Raw genomic sequence first — 12345 nt, forward strand, 5'->3', positions numbered from 1 at the left:
AAATGCTGCCTTGATGTTAAGGGCAGTCACTCTCTGGAGGGAACAGTTAGAGTCGTTGTGGCGGAGAGTTGGATTTGATAAGGGAACAGGTGCAGTGTCAGGGTCAGGTAATCAAAAGGTATCATGGAGTGGGTCGCAGGAGCGATGAAAGCATTGAGGAGGATAATGGGGGCATTCAAGGTCAGAGTCAGTATTTGGACAGTCTCAAGTGCAGGTACAATGAGGGGAAATGGAATGTCTAGGGAAAAGGTGGTAGGTTCCAGGGTAATGGGGGGAGGTTCAAAGGTCACAGACAGAAGATGAGAAGTTATTTTAGGTGGGTCAAGAGTGATGAGAGCAAGTGTGAGAGCAGAAGGTGCAGGAACAGGTCTCAAAGGTCACATGCATTCTCTGAATGTAATCATGATTGAAGTGGGAGAAGGATCGTTTTGGATGGGTGGAGTTCACATTATGTACAATTAGTCGAATAATGGGCCTCCCTAACTCAATAGTTCAATGTATGAGAACCATGGACGAGCATACTCTCATAAATATATCAGCCCTCTTTACATAGTGTAATTACTGTAATAACCTTGGGTGTCATTCACCTGATAATTCTGCAACCTCGGGAGGAGGAGAGGGTGTGAAGAAGGAGGGCTCCTGCTGTCCAACAACAGAGGCCACAAGGTAAACAGCAGGCAGCACCAGAGGGGAGGCTGATCTGGATGCAGGCATCATAAGGCCATAAGACATAGAAGCAGAAGTAGGCCATTCGGCCCATCAAGTCTGCTCCACCATTCAATGAGATAATGGCTGATCTGATAATCCTCAACTCCACTTTCCTGTCTTTTCCCCATAACGTTTCATTCCCTTACTGATTAAAATCTGTCTATCTCCAGGGAAGGCATTAGTGAAAACATGGCACTGATACATCAATGCATCCAGAGGACAACAACAAACTTGTTGGGAAGGGAGTTCCAGGATTTTGACACAACGACAGTGAAGGAACGACGATTTGTTTCCAAGTAAGATGGTGGGTGGCTTGGAGGGAAACTTCCAGTTGGTGATGTTCCCACGTATCTGCTGCCCTTGTCCTTCTAGATGGTAGTAGTCATGAGTTTGGAAGGTCTAATGAGCTTTGGTGAGTTCCTGCAGTGCATCTTGTAAATGATACATACTGTTACAGTGCGTCAGTAGTGGAGGGAGTGAATGTTTATGTAAGGGGTGCCAATCAAGTGGGCTGCTTTGTCCTGAATGATGTCAAGTTTCTTCAGTGTTGTTGGAGCTGCACTCATCCAGGCAAATGGTCACTGAGATATGTCAGATTGTTCATCAAGACGTGCAACCACATGAATTTGGCCCTCAAGGTTACCGCATTGCTCAATATCTACACCAGTGGTGATTTCCAGAGTGCAACAGATTACATATGTGGAATCTCATATGCTGCCATACATAGATGCATAAAGGAGGTGACTGATGCCCTATTCCGACATGCCAATGATTTTATCCACTTCACCAATGATGAAGACAGCCAGTAGCAAGGTCAGCTGTGTTCTGTGCCATCGCTAAGTTTCCTCAAGTGCAAGGGGTCATGCCATAAAAGGGAACAGCCAGCTGTATTTGTAAATCATAAAGGCTTTCACTCCTAGAACATATAACTGATATGTGATTACAGGAGAAGAATAATGCAGGTCCATGCTTGTTTCCCAGAGAGCAGTCATGATGCATACATCTTGTGCAACTCATGGCTCCCAGAGCTTTTTGAAGCGCCAGTCCAGGTTGATGGATGGATCCTCGGTAACATGGGCTATCCCCTGCATACATGACTGATGACTCCAGTGAGGCACCCCCAGAGGAGCCTTGCAATCAAGCTCATGTGGCCACCAGATCCAACATAGAGTACACCATCGGGCTTCTTAAAATGCACTTCTACTGCCTTGACCAGTCTGGAGAGGCTCTACAATACACAATCCAGAAGGTGCCACAAATAGTGGTGGTCTAATGTGCACTGCAAAATCTGGCAGGGCATCATGGATATATGTTGCAAGAGGAAGAGTGCAAGGAACATTTGCCTTCCTCAGATGATGAAAATTTGTCAGAGCATGAGGAGGCCATAAATGCCAATGAGCCTTTCATGGATACCAGGGCCATGGAGGGATGATCAAGGGAGGCTCAGGACAACCTGATCTATAGAAGGTTTGCATAATACAAACGCATCTGCATGATTATTGCTCCATCGCCAGAACTCCATTACCTTCCTGCGGTATAGACCTAGCCCTGCAATTGTCCCTTGCAGAGTTAACTATAAACCTGCGTCCTCTACGACCTAGAATAGAACAGGGAGCGGAGCTTTTTCATGCAGACACTCGCTAGTGAGTGACAGTACCAAAGAAATCTTAGGGCATACATGTAACAGCTTGCCTCGTCCAATTATTTTGATCCAGCAACATCTTTCAAGTGCAGTTATTGCAACTGCATCTGTCTCATTTATGCCCGCTGAGTGTAATCTGGGCCAATATCCTCTAGAGTGCTTAGAAGATGTACCAGTTGTGCCTGCATTTTAAGCCAATTTCCACAGAATCATCATCACGGAAGTAACGATTTACATGAATATTCAATAAAGAATGCACAAAAATGCACACATTTCATTCAAGAATAATGTCTAGGAATAATGTCTCTCTAGGCATCACATTGTGAGAAACATGAGATGTGCCGTGACCATTATATCTGATATTATGACAGGAACCAACACTTCTCAATAATTATGAATGATTGTGTAAATGACATTATATTGTATATATATATTTACAAGAGATAAACAAGAGATGAATAAATCACCCGTGCCATCTTTGTGCTCATACTTTTTAACTTTTATTTTACTGGTGCCAGGTGCAACCCTGACATCAGCAGCTGAGGTGGAGGCAGTCTGCTCAGTGTGATGCGCTCTTGATTTGGATGATCATGGCAGGTGTCCTCTGGAGGCATGGGGCCTTGAGGGCTCAAGTTTACTGGGGGTCTGCTGCACTGGTGCAGGGGTATCCCCCCTCAGCCTCATCAGCTGGAGCTATTAGGGCCAATGGTGGAGGGGATGAGGAGATGCTGCTAACCCTGGGGGCGGCTTAAGACAAAGACCCCGGGGCAGCTGACATGTTCCTGTCCTCCATCTCAGTGCACAAAAGCATCACTCTCTCTCCCTGACAGGCAGGGGCTCTTGGAGGGATGTCCAGGGAGTTCATGCCCCTCTTGCCTAGCCACTGCTACACTGAGCACATGGCTAGAGCATGGAATACAGGTCACAATGCATATGAATCGAATGCTCGACCTGGTTCTTCATGGCAGTTGCCATCCTCTCCATGGATGAAGTCATGCACTGAAATGTCTGAGACATGGCAGAACTCATGGTATCATGGACTCATCCAAACCCTGTGCAAAGCTGCACATAATCCTTGGCATCTTCACCACATTTTTCCCTAGCCTCTGTTGCATGTTCAGCTGGCTTCTTGTGGCTGCGATCAGAGGCCAGTCATCAACATGGGGTTCAGAAGAGGCCTGGCCCCTAGCAGTTCTCCAATCATTAGCCACCACCAGCACAGTTACACCCACATGCTACACCTCCATTGGGGAATTGGTTGTCACATCCTCCCTCAGCTGCTGGGACAGGTCACTGCTGTGCTCCCATAGCAACATGCAATACCATTGCAAAGCATGTGGGTGTAACTGTGCTGGTGGTGGCTGATGATGAGGCACATGTTGATGCAACCTCTGGGGATTGGCTTCTTCATCCCCAGAGGTAGAGTCTTCAGATTCCTGGTGTAGCTGTGGCCTGGTCCTTGGATGGTGATGACCTGTAGTGGAGAGCAAATAGAATCACATTCAGAATCATCACAGTTTGAGCGCTTCAAATTTCACCACATCCAATCCATGTGCCCATTTGTCCCCACCAGGATAGTTGCATCATCCTCCTTATGTCTGGCCAGTCCAGCCTCGCCATCTGCAATGGATCCCGCTCCCTCCTCACCAGCAATCTCCAGCACTTCTTCCTCAGTGGCGGTCAGCAGCCCAAGGTTAGGAACCCCTCCTCCTCTCCATCTCCTCTCCCAGGTGTTGTGGGTCTACTTGTCCTGCATGACAAAGTGCAGTTAGTGACATGTCAAGTGGCAACTAAACTTCTTGTCAGCACATATCCTCAAAACGCATACAGGCCTATCAGTCCCATGCTGCATCCACGTATACATAGAGGTCAAACTTCCACATGCTTTTGCCTCAGTTGACATTTGGCAGTAAGGCTGATCAAGCATTCACTCTTCTGGCTTTGCTGCCCACTCGTACGCTTACATTATTGATGGTACCATGAGAAACTCCTATTGAAGACAGACAATGGCACCTACCCTAGCAGATCAGAGAAGTTCATTGACCATTTCCTGCACTGGACCAAGTTCTTGGCTCGACTCCACAGTTGCTCACCCCCTCTGCCACCTCCATCCAGATGGAGGGCTTCCGATGCCATCTACAGGAAAGAGCACCTCCCACCTATCCCTTATGGCCTGAAGGGAAATCTGCAAGGAGGCAACACTGAACTGTGGGGCTGGTCTGACTCGGCGCTCGGACATGACAGATCTAATGAGGTCTATGTATCAAACTGAGAAGAATCTTGCACTCTGCAGCACTGGGGCATCATGGCAGTGATACACAGCCTCTCTGTCTGAACAGCAAGTTCTTTAATGGCACACCCTTAGTTACAGCATTGTCAGATGGTGGCAGGTTTCACCAATGAAAGCTTCCCTCACCACTGAATCACACATGTTTCCCATACATGCTGCCGGCACTTTAAGCTTTAATTGTATTCGCACAGGAAATGGCAAAACCAGTGTGTGGAAATGGTGTACACTTCTGCTAAAACCTTCGAGAACTGCATAATGTTGACAAAATCTGCTCCGCCCCCATAGTGTCTATAATCGCAAAGTGGCAAAACTTCCTCCCATTTTTGTTCTGCTCTGGCCCTCTTCACTCCTTTTTGTCTGCTTCTATCCCTGACTAATTGTCACTCTTCTTTGTTTTTAGTATCATGATTTGGCAAAAACAACTTGTAGTTTGTTGTATGCTCATATCCTACACTGGAAGCATGTACATTGGATTAGTTTGCAAACTAGTGATTATCTTTTAAAAATATGATGCATAAATACATCTTTGTGAATAATACTTACGTTTAAAAATGGCAGAGCGAAGGCTTGTTGATCGGGAGGGTAGGGACCTGTAAATATGGAGGTACTGGAACTGTTTAATGAAAAGAAAACACAAAACATGTGCCTAGGAGGAGTGCTAAGAACAAATAGTCATAATTAGAATTTCCAAGGGCCCTAAATCCAAAACACATCAATTAAATAATCATGCTGTGTTCAAGGTACTGCATGTTATCTGAGATAATTAGATTCTTCTTCTGAATATCAACAGCTGGACACTTATGCTTCCCAGTATATTTTTCACTGTGAATAGTTACCAGACAAGCGCAGTGTTTGAAAAAACTGACAATCTGAATGGAACAGAAAAGCTCATGAGATTTAAAACAGCAGATCCACTGCACCATACACCTGTCCCTAATGACTAAAGCCTTCCTGTATTTGATCATATGTAATAGGCAGAAGAGCAATCTGAAACAACAAACATCCTTAAGGGTTCATCGAGGTCGCACAGAACTGACTGCACTCATTTTATCTGTGCAATTTTTGATTACCAAAGACTGCTGATTTCCAAATGTATGCAAGTTTTCAATTTTTAAAACTAACAAATAATTTAAGCCCAGATTTTGCTCTGAAAATAATGATGAGGCTGACGTTGCTCACCATCATTTATGCACAAATCAAACAGCAACTTCCACCCAACATAAATATGTGGTTAACCACGAAAATTCAGAACCTACTGTTCAAGATGCACCACTCTTCCATAATTTGCGTGAAAACAGCATCTCACCATATGGATTCCCATTCAAATTATATTGAGTGGTGAGAGTTCCTGTGTAGGTTTCATAGATATGGACTAAATTCGGCACAAAAAGGGCTTGTCTGTTCCAGCCTAATGGCCATAATAACTCTTAATTACTACCAAATAATCTCTCTGCCACTAAAAAATAACTTTCACAAGTGGAAAGTTTCATTTCTTCAAATTGTAAGTATTGTTGGAGGATTTTTAAAAATGTAACATTTTTTATACTTTTTGCCTCAACCTATCCTTCTTTCCCTCTTTTTTTATTCATTCCTGGGATGTGGGTGTCACTGGCTAGGCCAGTATTTATTGCCCATCCTTAATTGCCCTTTATCAGAGTCAACCACATTGCTGTGGGTCTGGAATCACATGTAGACCAGATCAGGTAAGGACAGCAGATTTCCTTCCTTAAAGGGCATTAGTGAACCAGATGGGTTTTTACAACAATCAGTAATAGTTTCGTGTTTATTATCAGAATTTTCAGATTTTTTTTGGATTCACCATCTGCCATGGTGGAATTTGAACGTAGGTCCCTGGGAAATTACCCTGGATCTCTGGAATACCAGTCCAGTGATGATACCACTATGCCATCACCTCCCCTTTAATTTACTCTTAATGTCTGTTTTGACATTGAATTAAGTATTCTAGCTTGCACTTCCTGATTCAGACAGTGCTGTTCATTGACAATTGATTATGGCAATACACAGTTGCATTCCCTGGATGTTTGTCTGACAGTAATTGCTGTGCAAAACCTTAGAAAAAGTATAAGTCTAACATATGACTCACAACGTGATTGCACCATTTTTTTTGGAACTTCCTTATGCTAAGTATTATAAAGCCAAATTTGGGGAACATCTTTCTCACTATCCATTTCTCCCTATTACGCTGGTTTGTCTTCAATATAATTATTGCGGTGGTTGGTATGCATTGCGCCCATATTTCTGTTGTAAAATGGATGTAAAGCACACTAATTTAGCAGAGCGATTGCCTGCACCCTATCTGTAAGACATTGCTAAATTTGCAAGCCCATCATTTAGTCAACTGGGAAAGAAGTGACTGCACATTGGGATTAAAATATATCACTTTTCCAAGGGCATATTGCATGTTGAAAACAGCTGTCAAAACCCAATGGAGACAAGAAATAATGTCCAAGAGATAGAGCAGTGTCCCATATTGAATAGCTGGTCAAATGGAAGAGCTGGTAACAAGTAGGGTGATCCTGTCTGACAATACAGACTGTACACCTCACAGGATAATAGAGCAGCATGCCAGGAAAGACAGTGAGGAAGAAAAGTTGAAGGCATAGCTCACCATAACTGCCATAGGTGGTGCCAGTTCTGTCATGCATTTAAGGTGCAAGTATTCATGCAGAAGATGACACAATTCCAGGTGTGGTTCCCTGCAGCCTTATGTCATGTCAGTTTTGTATGGCTATTTTCAAGTAACTGTGCCTCCAATTGTAGACGTGGTGGAAAGATATCAAGAAGTGGGTATAGTCTCTGTCTGTGAAGCTTGATCTGCATTCACTGTTCTTCCTCTTTACCTTTCAAAGAATATATGAAGAACACCCACAGGGAAAACCATGAGCTGAATTTTCAACCTAGAGACAGGTGGTTTGAGTCAGGAAAATGCCCGGCTTGGCGCACCGCCTCAGGAAGAAGTGCCCCGAACAGCAAGATTTTTGTTTGGTGGGGGGAGGGGATAGAGTCAGGCCCGCTTCCCTGGATGCAGATCGGAGCTGGACACGGGGCTGCCGAAACAGGCTGGCTAAGGGCACACCTCAGTTCTCTGTGACTAAGTCCCAGTTGTTTTGTTCATTAGGAGGCCCTCTAGGCCTCACCCCACACCCCACCCACTCCCCATGCCCCTACAACAGCCCTATGAAAATGTCAATCAACTAAACCTTTAAGGTATCAATAACAGAAAATATAAGCACTTGGCATCTCTTTATCTTGTGAAAATAAACATTGAGGCAGCGACAAAATTGATCACAGAGAAGAGGACGGAAACCTATCAATTCTGCAATAATTTCCCTTCTATGCACCTGTTTCAACAAACTGATGGAAGTTTGGGCTCTCAGCCAAGCATGCTTAATGAGTTTTTTTGAGAGCCCAGGCTTCCATTAGTTTGTTGAAACAGGTCCAGAGAAGGGAAAACATTACTTGATTGACAGCTACAATTTTTTCCCTTCAATCTATTTTGTCAATGGCTCAATGTTTATTTACATAAGATAAAGAGGTGTCAAGTGCTTATAGTTTCTGCTATTGATACTTTAAAGCTCTGCTTGATTGATACTTTTATAGGGTTGTAGTAACAGCAGCTTTTTTAAAGAAAGCAATGAATGGTTGGATTCTTTAAGAATTTCCACACGTCACTGTTAATATAGGGATCATTGGTTCTGTTCAGAGTGTATGCTGGGTGAACAGGCATGTAAGTGCTATGAGTTGGAATGGAAAGTATAAGGGGCCATGGGGGGGGTGGTGGGGGGTATTTGTTGGCATGGAGGGCATGGGTAAGACCTTTTTGAAGTTATCTTTCAAAATGTTTATGCATCCGGTCTATGGTTCATGACTCCTCTGAGGGTCCATGAACCACGAATCTTTGAGAAGCTTACCCAACCTCACGAAAATTGCAGGGAGCAAAGAGATAGGAACTTAGGATCATGGGCACATAGGATTTAAGAGCAGAAGTAGGCCATTTAGCCCTTTGAGCCTGTTCCGCCATTCAATAAGATCATGGTTGATCTGGTTGTGGTTTTAACTCCTTTGCTATCTGCCCCTATAACCCTTGACTCTCTTGTCAATCAAAAACCTGTCTAACTCTGCCTTGAATAAATTTAATGACCCAGGTCTACTGCTTTCTAGGAAAAATAATTCTACAAACCAATGAAGCTTTGAGAGAAAAAAATTCTCTTGATCTCTGTCTTAAACCTAACAATATAATTAACATACCATTAACATGCTGTAACTGCATACTAACTTTTTGTGATTTGTGTACCAGGACGCCTGGATCACTCTGTGCCACCAAGTTCTGCAATATCTCCCCATTTATATAGTATACTGTTTTTCTATTCTTCCTGCCAAAGAGGACAAGCTCACTTTTTCCCACAATATACTCCACCTGCCAATTTTTTGCCCATTCACTTAACCTGTCTATATCCCTTTGCAAATTCTCTACCTCCTTTTGACAACTTATTTTTCTACCTATCTTGGTGTCATTGGCAAGTTTAGATACCATACATTCAGTCCTTTCATCCGAATCATTGATGCAAATTATAAACAGTTGAGGCCCCAGCACTGATTCCTGTGGCATTCCACTAGTTATTGCCTGCCAACCCGAAAAAGACCTATTTATCCCTACCTTCTGCTTCCTGTTAGCGAACCAATCCTTTATCCACGCTAATATGTTACCCCCTACATCACGTAATCTTATCTTATGTAGATATGTATCTTCTTGTCCACGAACAGTGGCCCAGCCAAAACTGGACACCCTTTTGCACCTTGTTGTTGAATTCGGCAAGATCTGCAACAGTGCAGGGTTCCTATAGCGATAGGCATTGCAGGAGATGTTGCATAGTCTGTGGCTCAGTTCCACATTCACAAGTTGTCGGACTGGTTGTATATCCCCATTTACTTAGTGACACCTTTGAACCTACTACACCAGTCCTAAGTCTGTTAAAGCGCTTCCAGGTTGCCCGGTTGCAATTAGCTCCTGGGGGAAGGCTTTCATCCGGTAGAATTTCAATCATTGGGGGTTGTTCGACACTGGCGAGCCGGTCTTTCTACAAGGCGATGAGGGCTTCAGATGGAGTTGATTGTAATGGAACAACACTGTTCATGAAGCTCTTCCTTGACTTTAGGCGGCTGGGTGTAGGTGTATGACCATGTAGAGGGTGCCTCTCATCTGATGTTTGACGGAGTCACTCTTTCTTGCTGGCTACCGTTCTTCTTATATCAGGGGGAGCGATACTTGCCAGGATATACAGGCTGTTGGTGTTTGTTGGTTTTAAACAACCTATGATAAGTCGGCGGCTTGCATTCAGAACGGCATCCATCTTCTTAGCATGAGTAGATCTTTCCCATGCAGGGCAGGCGTATTCGGCAGTGGAATAGCAAAGAGCAAGTACACTGGTTCACAATGTTTTCAGGCTTGCTCCCCATTTTGTGTTGGTGAGCTTATTCAGGATGTTGTTTCGTGCGCTCACTTTTGCCTTTGTCTTTTCGATGTGGTTCTTGAAGGTGAGGCATCTGTCAAGGGTGACTCCTAAGTAGATGGGGTGCTCGCAATGCGTCAGTGTTGCTCCACACCAGGTTACTTTAAGCTGGCGTTTGGCTTCACGGTTTCTGAAGTGGAACATGTCTTTGATGGGTTTGCGCGAAGGTGGTTTTCTTCATAGTAGGATGTTAGTCCCTCCAAGGCCTCAGAAAGCGTTTTCTCCACGGTGTTAAAATCAGTGCTTTGGGCAGTGACACATAAGTCATTAGCATATATAAAATGGCGTGTGACACCATCTATAAGTTGGTCATTCGTGTAGATGTTGTACAGCAGCGGTGCAAGCATGCTTCCCTGAGGAAGACCATTCTTCTGAATACGCCACCTGCTGCACTTCCTACCTAGTTCCACATAGAATCATCGATTCTGAAGCATGCTTTCTAACAGCTCTGTTAAGTGAATATCTTTTGTCATCTCTAGGATCTTGCAGAGGAGATGTCTATGGTTCGCTGTATTGTATGCTGCTGACAGGTCTACAAAAACAGCACCTGTTACCATCCCTTGCTCAAAACCATCTTCGATATGTTGGGTGAGGTTGAGCAGTTGGCTTGTACATGACATCCACAGATTCTCCTTTATCCACCTTGCTTGTTACTTCCTCAAAAAACTCTACTAAATTAGTTAAACATGATTTCCCTTGGGCCTGCCCCCACAATGGAGCTAGCCAAGTCAGGGATGCAGGGCTTCTCCCACGGCACTGAAAATTGTGCATAGCAGGAATGGAATGGGAATCCCGGAATCGGATCACATCCGCCATTTTTAAAAGTCCGTAGAGTCTCTCCGCTCTGCAAAAATCTGGCCCCATAATTTGGATAGGCCAAAAAATTTGCAATGCTGAAACTCTTGGCCTAAAGTCTCCTGAAAACAGGAAACAAACAAGAACAAAGGTCCAGAAATAGTCTCAATGTTCTTATACTAGTCTTATGACCGGGCTCTTTAAATGTGGTTCCGTAAACAATGCCGTCCCTAGCAGCCCTGAATACCCATTTTATATAATTGAATAGACGACTGAGCATTATACTAGGCTAAGTGCCAAGAAATTTCACCTGAATAATGTCATGGGGCTTCATTTTAATATAACAACCTACAAATGTCAGCTGCCAGTATATAACCCAACTGCAAAACTGGACAGGCTGAATGAGCAAGAATTCACCAGAGTGGATTCCCTCCATTTTACCGACTCATTGCCCACATTTTACTCCTAATTATTGGGTGTAATTGGAAAACTTACTTAAATCCACACTTCAAACATCTGAATTTTGTTGTGCCTGTTCTTTAATTTACAAAGTTGATTCACTGTATTCCTCCCTTTTGCTGCAACTCCAGAACACCTGATTACCTAATGCAAAATAGGATTAGTTACATTATAGTCCTTCTAAATAATTGTCACTTTCAGCCTTCAAACTCTTCACCTCCCAGTTTTTTGTTTTATGGTTTTTAAGATAAAGGTCTTACATTCACCATTTTGTCTAATCACAGGAGTCTAAATCTAGTTTTTTTTTACCCTGATCTGCCTCAGTGAGCTGCAAGAGCATTATTTATATCTTAATTATCTTGGCATTCAATTTTTATTTCAATTTATTTCCTTCTTGCCTACAGGTGATTAAATACCTGCCCTATTCCTGCCCAACAGTTACCTGTGTATCAAGGGTTCCTACCATAACTCTACTACTACTTATTTTATTTATAGCCAATCTTCTCCACCTTCTGTGTGTATATCAAATAGATGAAGTAAAATGACTAACTCTTTAATTCATCCTGAGCCACTCTGACATATTTCCATTATAAAGTCCTTTGGATCTTTGGTGAATAAAAAGTGCATGGGAGTGTGTAGCTGTATTAATAGTGAGGAGAATACTGATATAGCCAGGTACACAGCCAAAATTCACCGACAGGTAACTAGTATAGATACATGTGTAGTTCTATCAAGTATAAGGCTTACTAATATTGCTTAGTATAAAGCTGTATAACACTAAATGATATCGCCTGGTGTTTAACTAAATCCCGTAAAAGGATTACTGATTCCATTACATATGTAATCTGAATGTACTGTATTGAAAAAGTGAAAGCCTTTTAAAAATGTTCCTACTTTGTTGGTACAATTGTTTACTCTGA

At 43.2% G+C, this 12345-nt stretch overlaps 1 protein-coding gene across 10 annotated transcripts in view; it reads right to left on the reverse strand.

The window, feature by feature from the left end:
* The window catches only part of tmem45a (transmembrane protein 45a), a 114944-nt gene that overhangs the window by 55596 nt on the left and 47003 nt on the right, over positions 1 to 12345 (reverse strand). For 2 of the 10 annotated variants that reach the window (XM_041211331.1, XM_041211341.1), the window contains exons 3-4: positions 5184 to 5253; positions 3998 to 4100 (exon numbers count right to left, since the gene is read on the reverse strand). The exons of 4 other annotated variants lie outside the window; for them this stretch is intronic. The gene's annotated coding sequence lies outside the window, so the exon portion shown is untranslated. Of the gene's footprint in view, positions 1 to 3920; positions 4101 to 5183; positions 5254 to 11461; positions 11482 to 12345 lie in introns of those variants that run through there. 4 more of the 10 variants (XM_041211334.1, XM_041211335.1, XM_041211337.1 and 1 more) reach the window with 4 other exon arrangements.

Source organism: Carcharodon carcharias, chromosome 18, assembly GCF_017639515.1.
Source record: "Carcharodon carcharias isolate sCarCar2 chromosome 18, sCarCar2.pri, whole genome shotgun sequence".
Lineage (NCBI taxonomy): Eukaryota > Metazoa > Chordata > Chondrichthyes > Lamniformes > Lamnidae > Carcharodon > Carcharodon carcharias.